At 40.1% G+C, this 14,481-nt stretch overlaps 2 pseudogenes; one reads left to right on the top strand and one right to left on the bottom strand.

Moving 5' to 3' along the window:
* The window catches only part of LOC147423157 (uncharacterized), a 29,732-nt pseudogene that overhangs the window by 3,697 nt on the left and 11,554 nt on the right, over positions 1-14,481 (bottom strand).
* LOC147423158 (uncharacterized) lies at positions 1,222-2,268 on the top strand (annotated as a pseudogene).

Genomic DNA, 14,481 nt, shown 5'->3' on the forward strand with positions numbered 1-14,481 from the left:
AGTGCTCAAGAAGAGTTTCTTTTGATGTGGTGGAAGAAGAACTACAACATCTTCATGGGAATGAAGCAATTAACAACACATATCATGAGCAACGACGGACTCAAGGGGTAAGAGGTCAGAGAAAACAACAACTTCTTTCAAGGCGAGAAGTTCGAGCAACATCTAGAGAGTTTTGTTGTGCCAAAAACTGTTTGAGAAGCTTAGGGTTTCAGAAAATCCAACAAGAGCGTAGCAATTTTTTCAACTTAAAGAGGGGTCCACAGAATGTATTCTTGAGGTCATGTATACATTGCTCCACCTCCTCAACAAAATATGTTGTATTGGATGTTGCTGTTTGCAGAGCGAGTTTCCTAAAGGTATTTGGCATAAGAAATTTAAGAATTCAAAAAATCATATCGAATGTGAGCCAAGAAAGTGTTTCTTTAGCATTTAGCACACATGAAACCCCCCAATATTGTTTCCTCAAACAATGGTTGGGAAATTTCATCACCTTTATTGGAGAAGTGCTACCTAACTCAAAACTTCACACTTCCGCTACCATCTTTCTGGCGAATTTTGAGACAAGAATTTTATCATGTTAAAATTTCCAAGAAGAGCAGGATGGGTGTTTGCCAGATATGTGCAAAGTTAAAAGCAAAGTGAGACACAGCAAAGACTACGGAGGAGAAATGTAAGTTATTTTAGTTTGGCTAGTTAAATTAAATTACTTCTCTCAAAATTTTAAAAAATCTAACACTCTTCAAACTCTTTTACAGTGCCCATTCTACAAGCATTGAAATTTCACAAGGAGCAACAAAGTACAGAGTCCCAAAGCTAGCAAAGCACAGGAAAAAGTGTTTAGAGAAATATCTAGGCCTAGTCATCGATGGCATGGATCAAAAGAAAACAATGTTGCCACATTTTATGCGTCCTCCAAAGAATCTCAAAGAGGAAAACTTCATCCAGCTCCATGTTGTTGGAGCCTTAGTTTTCAATGATGTCATGTCATCAAGGATCTTTATTAATTTTCCAAATATTCATAATGATCCTAATTTGACAATCACCATCATTCAGAACATCATTGAAGAATGGCAAGAAGAACTACCACTTGTCCTCTACTTACAACTTGATAACACTAGTAGAGAAAATAAAAACCAAGTTCTCCTTGCATACTTGAATATATGGTGCAAAGGAAGATATTCAAAAAAGTGAAGCTTGGGTTTTTACTAGTGGGACACACACATGACCAAATTGACCAAATATTTAGCAGGTTCTCGATCAAGGTTCTCGATCAAGTTGGCAAAGAAAAGCACATTTGACCTTCCACAAATCTGTGTCTTGCCGGAAGATGCCTATGTTCCCAAGCCCTCCATTAAAATTGTGGAAGAAACATATGATTTTAGGTCTTTTTCGATTGGTGCCGCCACTAACATGCCATCATTTTGCACACCTCAATGATCATAGTTTTCAACATCAATTTAGAATCAAGCAGGTAGAGGAACAGACTCTCATATGGTGTAAAAAATACTCAAACTCTAAAGGTTGGTTGCCAGCGGAGGGCTTGAAGTTCTTATTGTTTGTTCCTAATTGTGAAATTCAACGAGCAAAGTACATGTTTCTCTTTACAACAAGTGAGACACAAAAAGCTGAGAGGGAAAACCACCCTATTGATCCTCTACAATGCCTAAATGAGATCAAGGAGACAATACATGGTGCACATGTGTATTTCCCAGCAAGCTCTCTAGAATGGTGGCAGATTTTTTTACAAAGCAGGTGAAGCTAGTTGAAGAGCTCAAGGATGACACGTTTCAGCTTGAACATGCATTTGCGTGGCACCATGGTGGTCTTTGCAAAAGGAGTGGTAATGTTGTGGCTAGTGGTGTAAACAATGTGCAGATTTTAGCAGATTTGTTATCTCTTATTCGTGGAGAAACAAGGGAGATGTATGTTGGCCCAAGGAAGAGCACAAAACATCGACAACAAGAGAGAGAAATGTGGGAAGGAGCTGTAAATGAGATAAAAGAGGGCACAATGATTGTAGTTCTTGCCACAAACGATGAAAATAATCATCCCTTTTGGCTTGCAAAAGTCACAAAAGTTTTCAAAGAGCACGATGTATTGAATGGCACGGAAGTGCATTGGTACCGAACAACTGCAGAAGATCCATTGCAAGGAAAATATGATCCTGAGATGGTGAAACCAAGAAAAAAGGGAAAAAAATCAGGAAGTTCGCGTCGTGTGGACACACTTAACCTAGAGGATGTGGAAATCCTTGTGTATGGAGTTTGACTTAAAGGAATTTGGTCAGTTACGCAGAACAACCATTGAGATGTTGAAGCAAAAGGTCAAAGATTTCTCCTAGACATTAGAAGGGGAATTTTTCTCCTTTTCAATTATTGTAATTTATTTTGTCTTGGAATCATTAATGAAGTGTGAAGGTTTTGGAATCCCTTAAATGTAGTGATTTTTTAAAAGTTCTTTTAATTTCAGTGATTAAGTGAATTTTATAATGTCTAAAAGTGGGTATTTTAAAAAAAAAATTGAAGTAAGTCATAAAATAATATGGTATTTTTTCATATAATCTTCAAAATGTGGCCCTTTTATCATGTTTTTTGGAAAATTGGACATGAGTTGTCGTTTGCATGATTTTGTTGTCATTTTTCATGACTTGTTGTTCCATGCATTCATATCATTTTTGACCCGTTATCAGCAGCTGCCTAATCTGGTACGGATCTGCTACTAACTCAAACTTCAAACTGACATAGCTTCCTATCTGTAGCTCCGATTGACGAGCCGTAAAGACAGGCCTATAGAGCACTTCAAGTACTACAACTCTGACCAGTAAAATCCTAGCTATGACCACTTCAATCATACTCACTATTAGCATTACCAAGACATCTTTTGGCCCTTAGAGCCTCATCTGGCATACTTTTAGCTTAAAATTGGCTTGTTAACAAGCCCTTATTACTGCTCAATAATCATGTAGGATTCAAATAAACCTAATTGACATCCCTTTGCTCATTTTCTTGTCATGGAAGCGGAGGTGCACAACAACAGGGTGAAGTTCAAGGTTTAACTTTGCGCGGCAATGACCAGCTCCTGGTCAAGATGTTCGTAGATGACTTCCTCCTCTTTTTGAAAGCATGCCCTCAAGTACTCATGAAGGTGCTAGAGATTGTGCAGACATTTGTTGTGGCTTCAGGGTCAAAGTGTAGTATTGAGAAGTCTAGACTGATCTCCCTGATTAAAAACAATTGATTTGACCCATCAGTCTGGTAAGGGCAGATTGTGTCTAAAGGAAGGATATTTCAACATATGGGCGCCCCCTTGGGGGTGGATGTTACACACAAGCAAAGGTTCCAATGGGCTCTAGAGAAGATCCAGAGAAAAATGAGAAGGTGGTGTCACCATATACATGTGGTAGTGATGTGTGTGAACACACTAGGACCGTCGGGGCATTTTTTCCCTCTTTAGGAGGTTTTTTCCCCCGCGCATTGTATATACGCCCATCACTCTAGGGCTATCAATCTTTCCATAGCACACTAAGTAGCACACTCTCTATTGTATGCCTTGAACTTCCTTCGTCTTCTCTGAGCTATGTGCGTTTCTCTGCAACCCTAATTTCAACATTTGGTATCAGAGCGGGTTACGTCCTCCCAGGCTTAGTCGCCAACTACTCCAGCACACGCCTACTCACTTTCTCCGATTATAGTGAGGTTTGGCGAGCGTTCACAGGTAAACAAATATTTTTTATTCGGGCTCATTTCGGCCTCCGTTTCCACTATAGGCAGGTTTGCACAGGAAATTTCGTCATTTTGTGCAAAATTTTTGTCAGTGTCATTTTTTGCATAACAGGTGCCTTACAGTCTTCTACGGTTTGTGCTATATAGCACGTGTTGTTCCCGCTCCATTTCTTCTATTTTTGGGCAGTTTTCACATCAGGTGCATCATTTACCATGGCTGACAACAACACAGATGTCTTCAAGATGTTTGTTGTTGAGGACAGGTTGGATGGGGACAATTACCCTATGTGCGCTTATATGATGCAACACGTTCTTGTGTCAAAGGGCTTTTGGAATATTGTGCAAGGCATTGATGTACATCCTGGTTCTGAGGATGTAGGCAATTTTGAGGATGTTGTAGGTCTTGCTGCAAGAATTGTTGCGATTAGAGTTGTTTTGCCTACGGCAGAACAAGCTCGTTGGGATGTAAAGGATGTGCAATCTCATGCATTGATTGCGTTGTCTGTGAAGCGCACCATTGTTCCTCACATCCATTCAGCAAAATCTGCAAAACAGGCTTGGGATATTCTAGCAGGTCTTTATGCAAGCCGCAATGAGGCTAAAATTGCTTTGCTATGTAAAGAGCTAGAGTCGAAGATTATGCATGAGGAAGATGATATGGACACTTTTCTTGCTGGTGTCAAGGATATCAATGAGCAACTTATTTCTACAAGTGAAGTCATTTCAGACATTTCCCTTGTGCAGACTGTTCTTGATGCCTTAGTAGATTCTTGCCAAACTTTTGCTAGTACTTGGAGACTTATGACCCAAGGAAATCCAGAAGTTGTCGAGTTTGATGCATTATGCACATTGCTGTTGCAAGAGTCACTTTCCAGAAAAAACGGGACTAGACAGCGTGCAATTGAACAGGCTTATATTGCTTCTCAAAGAAAGGGTGGTAACAGCAATGCAACCACTTCTTATGGTTCTGCTGCGAGTGGCAAAACTTCTATTCCTAATGCTTCTGCTGGCAGCACCTCGTTTGGAAATTCTGGTGATAAGGGCAAAAAGAAGATGCGCTGCCATTATTGTAAAGCTAATGATCACTTGATCAATCAGTGTCCTAATTTGAAGGCCAAAGAGGATAAAAAGAAAGAGGGTGATTCCACTGCAAATGCTGGTTCCACTACAAATGCAACCATTGTTGAGTCTTTTGTGAAAGGAGACTATGTTGCTGATGTTGATGCAGAATGGGCTTTTAATGTAGAGTGCACTTACAATCCTGATGTCCATGATGCATGCTTGTCAGTTGTTGCTGCAAATTCACATGTGTGGTATTTCGACAGTGATGCTACAAAGCACTTTACCTCACATCGTGAATTGTTCACCTCTCTAGAGTCTGTCCCTCATGGGAATTCACTCACTTGTGTCAACAATGCCTCTTATCCAGTTCAGGGAGTTGGAAAGATTGTGCTTACTGCTGCTAATGGCAGTTCTTTCACACTTGTTGATGCACTTTATGTACCTGGGATCAAGAAGCTGTATCTGCACTTGCTAGACTTGGACTTGTAGTCAAATTTGTGGATGACAGATGTACAGTTCATGATCTCAGTTTTGGTGATGAAATCGTTGCATCTGGGCTTTTGTGTTGTGGGATGTATAAGCTCACTTTGTATGACATGTGTGGATAAAATTTTGCAAATGCAGCTGTAGATTCAAGGGCTATGTCAGATGAAAAACTTTGGCATGCACGTTTTGGTCATCTGAATTTTGTCAGTTTGCTACGTTTGCAGAAATCTGAGATGGTTGATTCTTTGCCGCCTCTTGAAGCACTTGTCAAACATTTTTGTGAAGGATGTATTTTGGGTAAGATGCAGCGGTCTACGTTTCCAAAGGATGGTTCAGTTCGGGCCACATGCAGGTTGCAGCTTGTGCATAGTGATGTTTGTGGGCCTATGCAAACTTCGTCCTTGGGTAATTACCTTTACTTCGTGACTTTCATTGATGATTACTCCGGGCATGCATGGGTATTTCCGCTTAAAGCGAACTCCGAAGTTTTTATGTGCTTCAAACAATTTCTGGCTATAGGTGAAAATGTCTCGAAATGTACTATGGGCACCCTCCGTTCCGATCAAGGGGGGGAGTATATGTCTCATGAATTCAATGCTTTTCTGGCTAGTCGTGGGATAAAACACCAATGTACAATGCCTTATACACCTCAGCAAAATGGTGTTGCTGAGAGGAAAAACAGGTCACTGACGGAAATGGCACGATGTATGGTCAAAAGTCAAGCTTTGCCGCATTCTTTTTGGCTTGAGGCCATCATGTGTGCCACTTATGTACTTAACAGGTGTCCTACAAAAGCTTTGTAGTCTATTACTCCATATGAAGCATGGCATGATAGAAAGCCTTCTATTGAGCACATGCCTGTTTTGGTTGTTTGGCATATGCTTTGTTGCCACAAACACAGCGCAGAAAATTGGATGATAAGGCTGTCATATGTATTTTTGTTGGTTATAGTGCTGAAATCAAAGGTTACAAGTTGTATAATCCGCAAAAAAAAACGTATTCTGGTTTCACGGGATATAGTGTTTGTGGAAGATTCTGTTCAGCCCTTGTTGTCATGCACTAGAGACAATATTGTAAGATCACACGACATTTATGACACTTTGTTTCCTTTTTTCAGTAGTGGAAATACGAATGTAAGTTCCAATGAGGCAAATGTATAGCCTATGGAGGTTTTTGAAAATGTTACAAATCAGCCTATTACTGATGTAGATGTACATGATGTACTTGATGAGGAAAGGCCTGAAAATGAGCAGGCTAGAGGTATGCCAAAATGGTTGGTGCACACTTTGCGTGATAGTAAATTGGATGCACCTTTGTCTAGTCGTACTCGTTCAGGCTCTCGCCATGCATCTTATGAATCAGATTGTTATGCTTTGGTTGTGTCTAGCTTACATGATGTTGAGGAGCCTCTGTCTTTTGATGAAGCACAAAATTCAGAAAATTGGATGGCTACCATGCAATCAAAATATGATGCACTCATAGAAAATGAAACATGGACTTTATGTGATTTGCCTCCTTGCAAAAAGGCCATTGGTACGAAGTGGGTTTACAAGTTGAAATGCAAGCCGGATGGTGAGATCGATTGCCATAAGGCTCGACTTGTTGCAAAGGGTTATGCACAGCAAAAAGGCATAGATTATGAAGAGACCTTTGCTCCCACCTGTCGTATGACTACTGTGAATTTTCTATGTGCATTGGCAGCTCATTTTGGTTGGCATGTATATCAATCAGACGTTATTATTGCTTTCTTAAATGGCGACATATTTGAGAAAGTTTATGTAACGCAGCCTCATGGTTTTGTCAAGAAAGGGCAAGAGGACAAAGTGTGCAGATGTAACAAGGCTTTGTATGGGTTGAAGCAATCTCCTCATGCTTGGTATGAGAAAGCTGACACTCATTTGGTCAAACAAGGCTTTCGTAGTAGTCCAATAGAAAGCCATTGTATGTAAAGCGTAAGGGTGATGTACTTCTCATTGTGGTTCTTTATGTAGATGATTTACTGATCACTGGACCAAATGAGAGACATATTGTTGAATTTAAGGCTAATTTGAACGCTACTTTCAAGATGAAAGATTTGGGGTTGTTGCATCATTATTTGGGCATACAATTTAAGCAGTGTGATGGTGGTATTGCCTTGTGTCAAAAAATTTACATAGAGACATTGCTATGTAAGTTTGGACTTGAGGATTGCAAACCTATTGCCACTCTTATGGAAACAGACTTGAAGTTGAGTCTACATGATGCTGGCGATCCTGCTGATGTCACTCTTTACCAAACTGTTGTTGGCTGCCTCATTTATGTATGTAACACGAGGCCAGATATTCAGTTGTAGTCTCACAGGTCAGTAGATTTATGCATAGCCCAGTGTCTAAGCATTGCCAGGCTGTCAAGAGTATTTTTCGCTACCTTAGTGGCACTTTACATCTTGGCTTGTTTTATCCCAAGGAGGGATCATTGCCGCCATATTTACATGCTTTTTCGGACTCGGATTGGGTTGGTTGTTTTGACACGCGAGTGTCCACAAGTAGTTTTTGTTTCATGCTTGGCAGTTCATGTATATCATGGTTGAGCAATAAGCAACCTACTGTGGCCACTTCAAGTTGTGAGGCTGAGTACAGGGCAGTCTTCACAAGTTGAGTGTGTATGGCTCAGACGCCTTATGGCTGATTTAGGTGTTGGCCAGGACACTGCCAACACTATCTACACTGACAGTCAGAGCGCATCGGCAGTTGTGAGGAACCCACCCAATTTTTCATGCTCTCACAAAGCACATTGAGGTGCATTACCACTATGTCAAGGAGAGGCTCTCAGCAGGAGAGATCAACTTGGCTTATGTGCCAACACAGGACAACCCTGCAGATCTTTTCACAAAGGCATTGTCTCGTGAGAATCTCAAAGCTTTCCGTAAAGCTTTGGGCTTACTCCCCTTTGTGGACTAATCATGTCCTCATGGCATGGCACTTCCCTTTACTCATGTGCCAGCTCTCGTTCATCGCATCACTCCAGGGGGGAATTGTCACCATATACATGTGGTAGTGATGTGTGTGAACACACTAGGACCGCCGGGGCATTTTTTCCCTCTTTAGGAGGTTTTTTCGCCCGTGCATTGTATATACGCCCATCACTCTAGGGCTATCAATCTTTCCATAGCACACTAAGTAACACACTCTCTATTGTGTGCCTTGAGCTTCCTTCGTCTTCTCCAAGCTGTGTGCGTTTCTCTACAACCCTAATTCCAACAGGTGGGAGTTGGTGCTGCTTCCTTTCCCAAGTCGGGTCAAAGTGATCAATTCATTTATGCTTTTTTATATTGCCTTCACCATCCCACTCCTCAAAATAGCCAAATGTAGTAGTTGTTGAAATCGTTAAAAAATTCTTATGGAGGAACAACACCAAAGTCTCATCGCGATGGCAATGGGCAAAGTGGGAAGTTATCGCTCGATCGGTAGTCCAAGGTGACCTCAGAATTCTCAACCTTGTTGTTCATGTTGAGGCCCTGTGTGCCAAGTTTGTGGCCTCAATTGCAAAACAAGGCCAATCTTGGGCTATCATGACCAAGGATATGATAAACAAGGAAAAAATTTGCTCTAAAGGTGGTCAGTGAAAAGGGATCGAGGTGCACGACGAACTATTAGCCCCGAGGTAGTCTAGCTTGAGACTAGGCGGCATCACGGGAGAGCTGGTGCAAAAGTGCAATAGAGCAACATGGGTACTGGAATGGGGTGAATTAACCAGATACTTCAAAAACTCCATCTCGCACTAGTCCCCTTGGTTTTCTAAAGATGCTAGTGTAATTCTAAACCCTTATTGAAGAGAAATTGCAACAAGGATGAACAATAAAGGACTCCAGTGGGTGATCCGCTTATGGGATGGAAACAAAAAGTGATGTAAATCCTTTGTCCAGTTCAGGGAGTAGTTTCAACTCAATGGCAGTGAGAAGCTACTTGTCAATAGAGTTGTATAAGGCCTAGACAATATTCTAATGCCAACCTTGGAATCTACTTTTGAGTGGAAATCTTGGAAATGGACCATGAGTAGCCAATTCTTTAAACCTCATACCAAGGGCATCTACCAAGTGTTAATGGATGAGGCTGATTGGTTCGCCCCTTTGAACAAATAGTGGAAGAAACAATGGTCTCAAGTTTGATGGGTAGAGGTCATGAAGAACATTTGGAATCCATAGTGGCCTCATTTTATGAAGTTATTTCTGTGGAAGGTATGGGGGGCTTTGCCGACAGTGGTCAATATTTGGGTACATGGTATCAGATCCGATAGATGCTCAAGGTGCAGAGTGGCTAGCGAAGACCTCACCCACCTTTTCATGAAAGGATCGGCAATTAGAGACCTCGCAAGGAAGTTGTGCAAATGAATACAAAGAACATGGAAGATAGGATTTCTCAAGAAGGATTTGTGCCTTGGAGGGAAACAGTTTTGAATTCTTGCACTTCTAATCTATATTCAAATTATCACATATTGTTTCTTCAGTAATATCTGGAAGGTCAAGAACTGTCATGTATTTGATGGTGACCTCTCTGTGGCTAGCTTTTCTGAGATTGTACAAGAAAGTAAGGAGATGATATATGTAATAGGTAAAAGGCAAAGCTTGGATGATTGGTTTAGGGCGACCCTTGCCATCCGGTCGAGCCTTGATGTGTAAAGGATTAGGCTTTTGGTACTAGTATGTTACTAGGTACTTCTAACTAGGCTCTGACGTAACCATCTTCCCCTCGAGGCTTGGCATGAGCTTGAGGTTGATTTGTATATTTCTTGGTGACATTCTAATAGAATCACTCACAATTGTGAGCTTTGCAAAAGAAAAAACAAGGTGAAAGTTCACTATGGCCTACATAAGGCTACGAGAAGAATTTAATAATAAAAGTTTATTTGTGAAAAGAAAACAAGAAAGTGAAATTAATTTTTTAAAACATTTGTTATCACAATAAAATATTATGTTTCTTGAAAAAAATATAACAATAAACTATTTAGACTACAATATATTCCAAGAAAGAGACATTAATTTTCTAAAACATTTGTTATCATAATAAAATAGTATGTTTCTTGAAAAAATATAACTATAAACTATTTATACTATAATATATTTCAAAATCATAAAAAATAATGTTTGAAAAACCACTTGGAAGCATTGCAACAAATTCAGGAAAAACAAGTGAACGGATCACGATGGCTTTCTAAAACAATAAGAAAGTAATAAAATCTTTAGGTTGAGTTTAAGTAGAATCATGTAAGGTGAAGCACTATTCAAGAATGTCTCTTTTATTAAGCGATCGAGTGTCCTCCTCGCAAAGAAGCAAACCAAATATACTAGTAAATTTTTTGAAATTTGTAGGATTTTTGAGCTACGTTTTGACATCATTGCACCAGTTTTTTTTCTCTTTATCATGGTTTGAGCTACGTTTTGACATCATTGCACCGGTTTTTCTTCTCTTTATCATGGTTTGCTCAATAACATATATATATATATAGTGTTGTGTGGGTCTTGTAGGTGTGTCCGACCACCTAGTGTGAGAGGACACTAGTAGGTTCTTGGCATATGTAACCAACTCTCTTCTCCCTATAAAAGAGGTAGTTAGAGTCTTTGGTGGAGGCGGCGGGCAAATACAGAGGTAGTTAGAGTCTTCTTGATCTTGGAGCTTCTTGCTTCATTCAGTGATGGCGTACCCCATAGAGCCCGATTAGCAGCTACTAGAGTCTCTCAAGATTCTGCAACAATCGTGAAGCCGTCCCTCAGCTCGCTAAGCATCAGAAACAAAGTAGGCGTCCAAGCCATCTCTGCTAGAGTCTAGCAGATCAAGAAGTTCAGTGGGACTTCCTGCTTCGTTGAGCAACAGCAATGTATCCCTTTCTTTCAGCCGGCGTGTCATTCCTTTTCTGTGGAGCCCTTCAATATTGGTGATTGCCGATGCAAGAGACCCTAGCTGCAACCCATTGCAGCAATATTGCCGTCACTTCAGCTCTCGTCCATAGTAGGGCTCTCGTACTATCAAGCCTGCCAACATCGCTTCTCTTCATCAGGAGCATTCGCGACTTGTGGACTCTTCGCCCCACACGGGCCCTTCCCCTGCAGCCACTGCACAGGCTTTCGCCTATCTATTTCCAGCCGCCTATGAGCCTTGCATGCCTGCACAGAGTTGCGCGCTTCAGTGTCAGAGCACACCCCAGCTGCTCTTGCTGCGACGATTGCTACTGCTGCTCTTATTGCATCGGCTACAACACTCACGAAGACAACAACTCCAACGAATTAGGCAGCACCTAAAAGGAATTCCTGAAGAAAATTGCTATAATTACACTTGCTTGATTTGCTGTTGCGCACAGACTTCTAAAAGCCTCCGATTCAATCTACAGATGGGACATTCTGCTACAATTTATGGTAATAATACACTAGAATCTCTTGCGCCACCCCTCTGTAGCAGTTTTGGTGTGCTGCTCTTTAGTTGCACTTGCCAGATTCGTTACTATTGCTGAAGCTTCTTACTTTGTTCCATTGCCCAATCTACACAAAATTGAGCAAGGTTTCTAAAACCTTAAGGATTGTGGAAAAAAGATGCAAGAAAGCCCGGTCAAAGCAATGGCCCATTTGTTAATGCTTTTGGATTTTTGTGAGTGTTTCTTGCAATATCCAACAGCCCATTCTCTTGGGATATTTTGTTCTCTTGGTTTACAAGTGGTTTTCAAAGGTTCCTCTTTCCAGCTTGTTCGAAGAGTCGGGAATTGCTGCAGTTTTGTCGCAGAGGTGCCCGGTTTTTTCGCTTGCATAGTCGTGATGCAGAGTTCTAGCTCCGCAGCTCAACATTTCTTTATGTGTTTGGTGATAGTCGGTTTTTCTCATTAGTTCATTCCACACTCTAGTTTTGTTGAATAATCCCTTACCATCACACCAAGCTCCTTTGGGAAGGATGTATGTCACCAATAACATTGCGTCCCTTATCGTTATGTCATATCCCCAGTCATTCCTTGGCTTTTCCATTACATTGGGATAGTGACCTGATGTTTGCATGAGCGAGATGTATGAGTTCCATGCCTTGATGATGTCGGCATGATGACGAGTCTAGCCCCCGAGTTCAGTCCCCTAGTCCCTAAGCTCTTGTAAGATCCCTCCCCCCACATGAGACATTGGAGTTGATGCAGTCCCTTCAGTCATATCAAGTCCCTTCCCAGTCCAAACTTGTAAAAAGATGTCCATCTTTTTCTCCCTAAGGGGGGAGGTGTGGTGTGTGGGTCTTGTAGGTGTGTCCGACCACCTAGTGTGAGAGGACACTAGTAGGTTCTTGGCATATGTAACCAACTCTCTTCTCCCTATAAAAGAGGCTGCCGACTCGTAGAGAGGCAAGCTAGTTTGGAGCACATCTCTCTCTTCTCTTGTGCACACCACAATATATAACTAATTAATATGTGTGTGTGTGTGTGTGTGTGTGTGTGTGTGTGTGTGTGTGTGTGTGTGTGTGTGTGTGTGTGTGTATGTAGTATAGAATTTACTAGAATTAAGATGAAATAAAAATATCCATTTAATTCTTTAAAACCAAAAACATTTAAGGTAAGTCTCAATCATCACTAAAAACATTGAAAGTATCCTAACCCAACACATCTCTGAACCAATGGTTCGCAATTGCACCCAAAATGTAACCCTTTTACAATGGCCTTATGGAGTCTTAAAAAAACAATGTGAAAGTTCATTATGGTCTACATAAGGCTATGTGAAAGAAAACAAATAAAATTTAAATAACATTTAAGGTAAGTCTCATTCAGGCCATTTTTTTATGTTCTTCTAGTCGGTACTCACTACTCGCAAATGGCTTATATATTATGAAAGCGCCCCAATAATAAGGTAAATGGTGCACATTGCACATTAGTATTTTGAAAAAAAATATAACAAAAAAGAAGTAAAATAAAAAGACACATTAAAAATCAAAACAAAAGAATGTTTTAATGCTTTCAAATAAGCATAGAAAATAATTAAACAATTTAGTGAAGTGATTTTATTTTTAAATCCTCAATTGAAAAAATTGTTTATCAATATCTCAGTGTTTGAGAAAGATGTGTTTGAGCTTAGGCTTAAGCCGATTGAAAATCGAGATTAGCCGGTTGCAAAGGATGGCAAAAGAGAAAAAACCCGATAAAATATATTAGAAATTAGTTCGAATATTTTGCAAATTTAAAAATTTCTACTAGTATTTCCATTTTGTATTCGTATAAGGAGGAAACTTGCTCCTTAAACAAAAAGGTATTTTGTTTAATGTTTTGATCTCTAAAGTCATTTTCAAGCATGAAGAGAAAGTAAATGCTACCTTGGAGAAGAGCTTTCTATTTCAAAGTTTTAGCTTTCTATTCATAAGACTTTTCAATTCCTTAGGGACACTTGTGTCTCAAAGAAGGTGATGTAAGGAAACAAAAAGGACAACAAAGTTATTTTACAAAGACCCTTGCCATGTGGCGCTCATCCAGCCAAAGAATCCAACGGCATGAATCTTGCAACAACCTTGCACAATGAACCCTATGGTCTTCCACATGCCAAAAAACATATATGTGTGTGTGTATGAAATTTATTAAAATTATGTAAGGTGAAACTTCACTTTAGCATTCTAAAACAATAGAATGCAAGAAAAGTGAGATTGGATGTGAAATAAAAGGTAAGTCTCCATCATGCACTAAAAACTATGAAAGTCTCCCTAACCCAACCCAACACTAAGGGTTTCTTTTAGAAAGCCAAAAAGGTTGAAGCGGACTAGTAGGATGATTGTGTGTGATCCAATATTCAATAGCCTTCTTAAAGAGAGAGGTACACAAATGTCAACACCACTCACAAAGACCTAGAATATTACAAAAGAAAGATTTTTCCCATGTGGCACTAATCCTCAAGCTTTATCCAATGGTCCACAATTGTACCAAAAATCCAATGCTTTATTAAGGACTCCCTATGTAGTCCAAAAAAGTGAAAGGGTCACGCTGGCTTTCTAAAAAAATAAGAAAGTGATAAAGTCATTAGGTTGAGTTTAACTAAAAATCACAGTGTTCGGGAAAGGATTACCTCAGCTTAACCTTAAGCCAGTTAAAATTCATGGTAAAGGGAAGAAAAATGGTAAAATATGTGAAAAATAGTTCAAAAATCTTGCAAATTTATACTAATATTTTCGGTTCAATTCTTTGTGAGGAAGAAATTCGATTGACGATCGCTTAATAAAAAGAGGCTTTTTGG

Source organism: Adiantum capillus-veneris, chromosome 26 (genome assembly GCF_014529385.1).
Source record: "Adiantum capillus-veneris isolate H3 chromosome 26, ASM1452938v2, whole genome shotgun sequence".
Lineage (NCBI taxonomy): Eukaryota > Viridiplantae > Streptophyta > Polypodiopsida > Polypodiales > Pteridaceae > Adiantum > Adiantum capillus-veneris.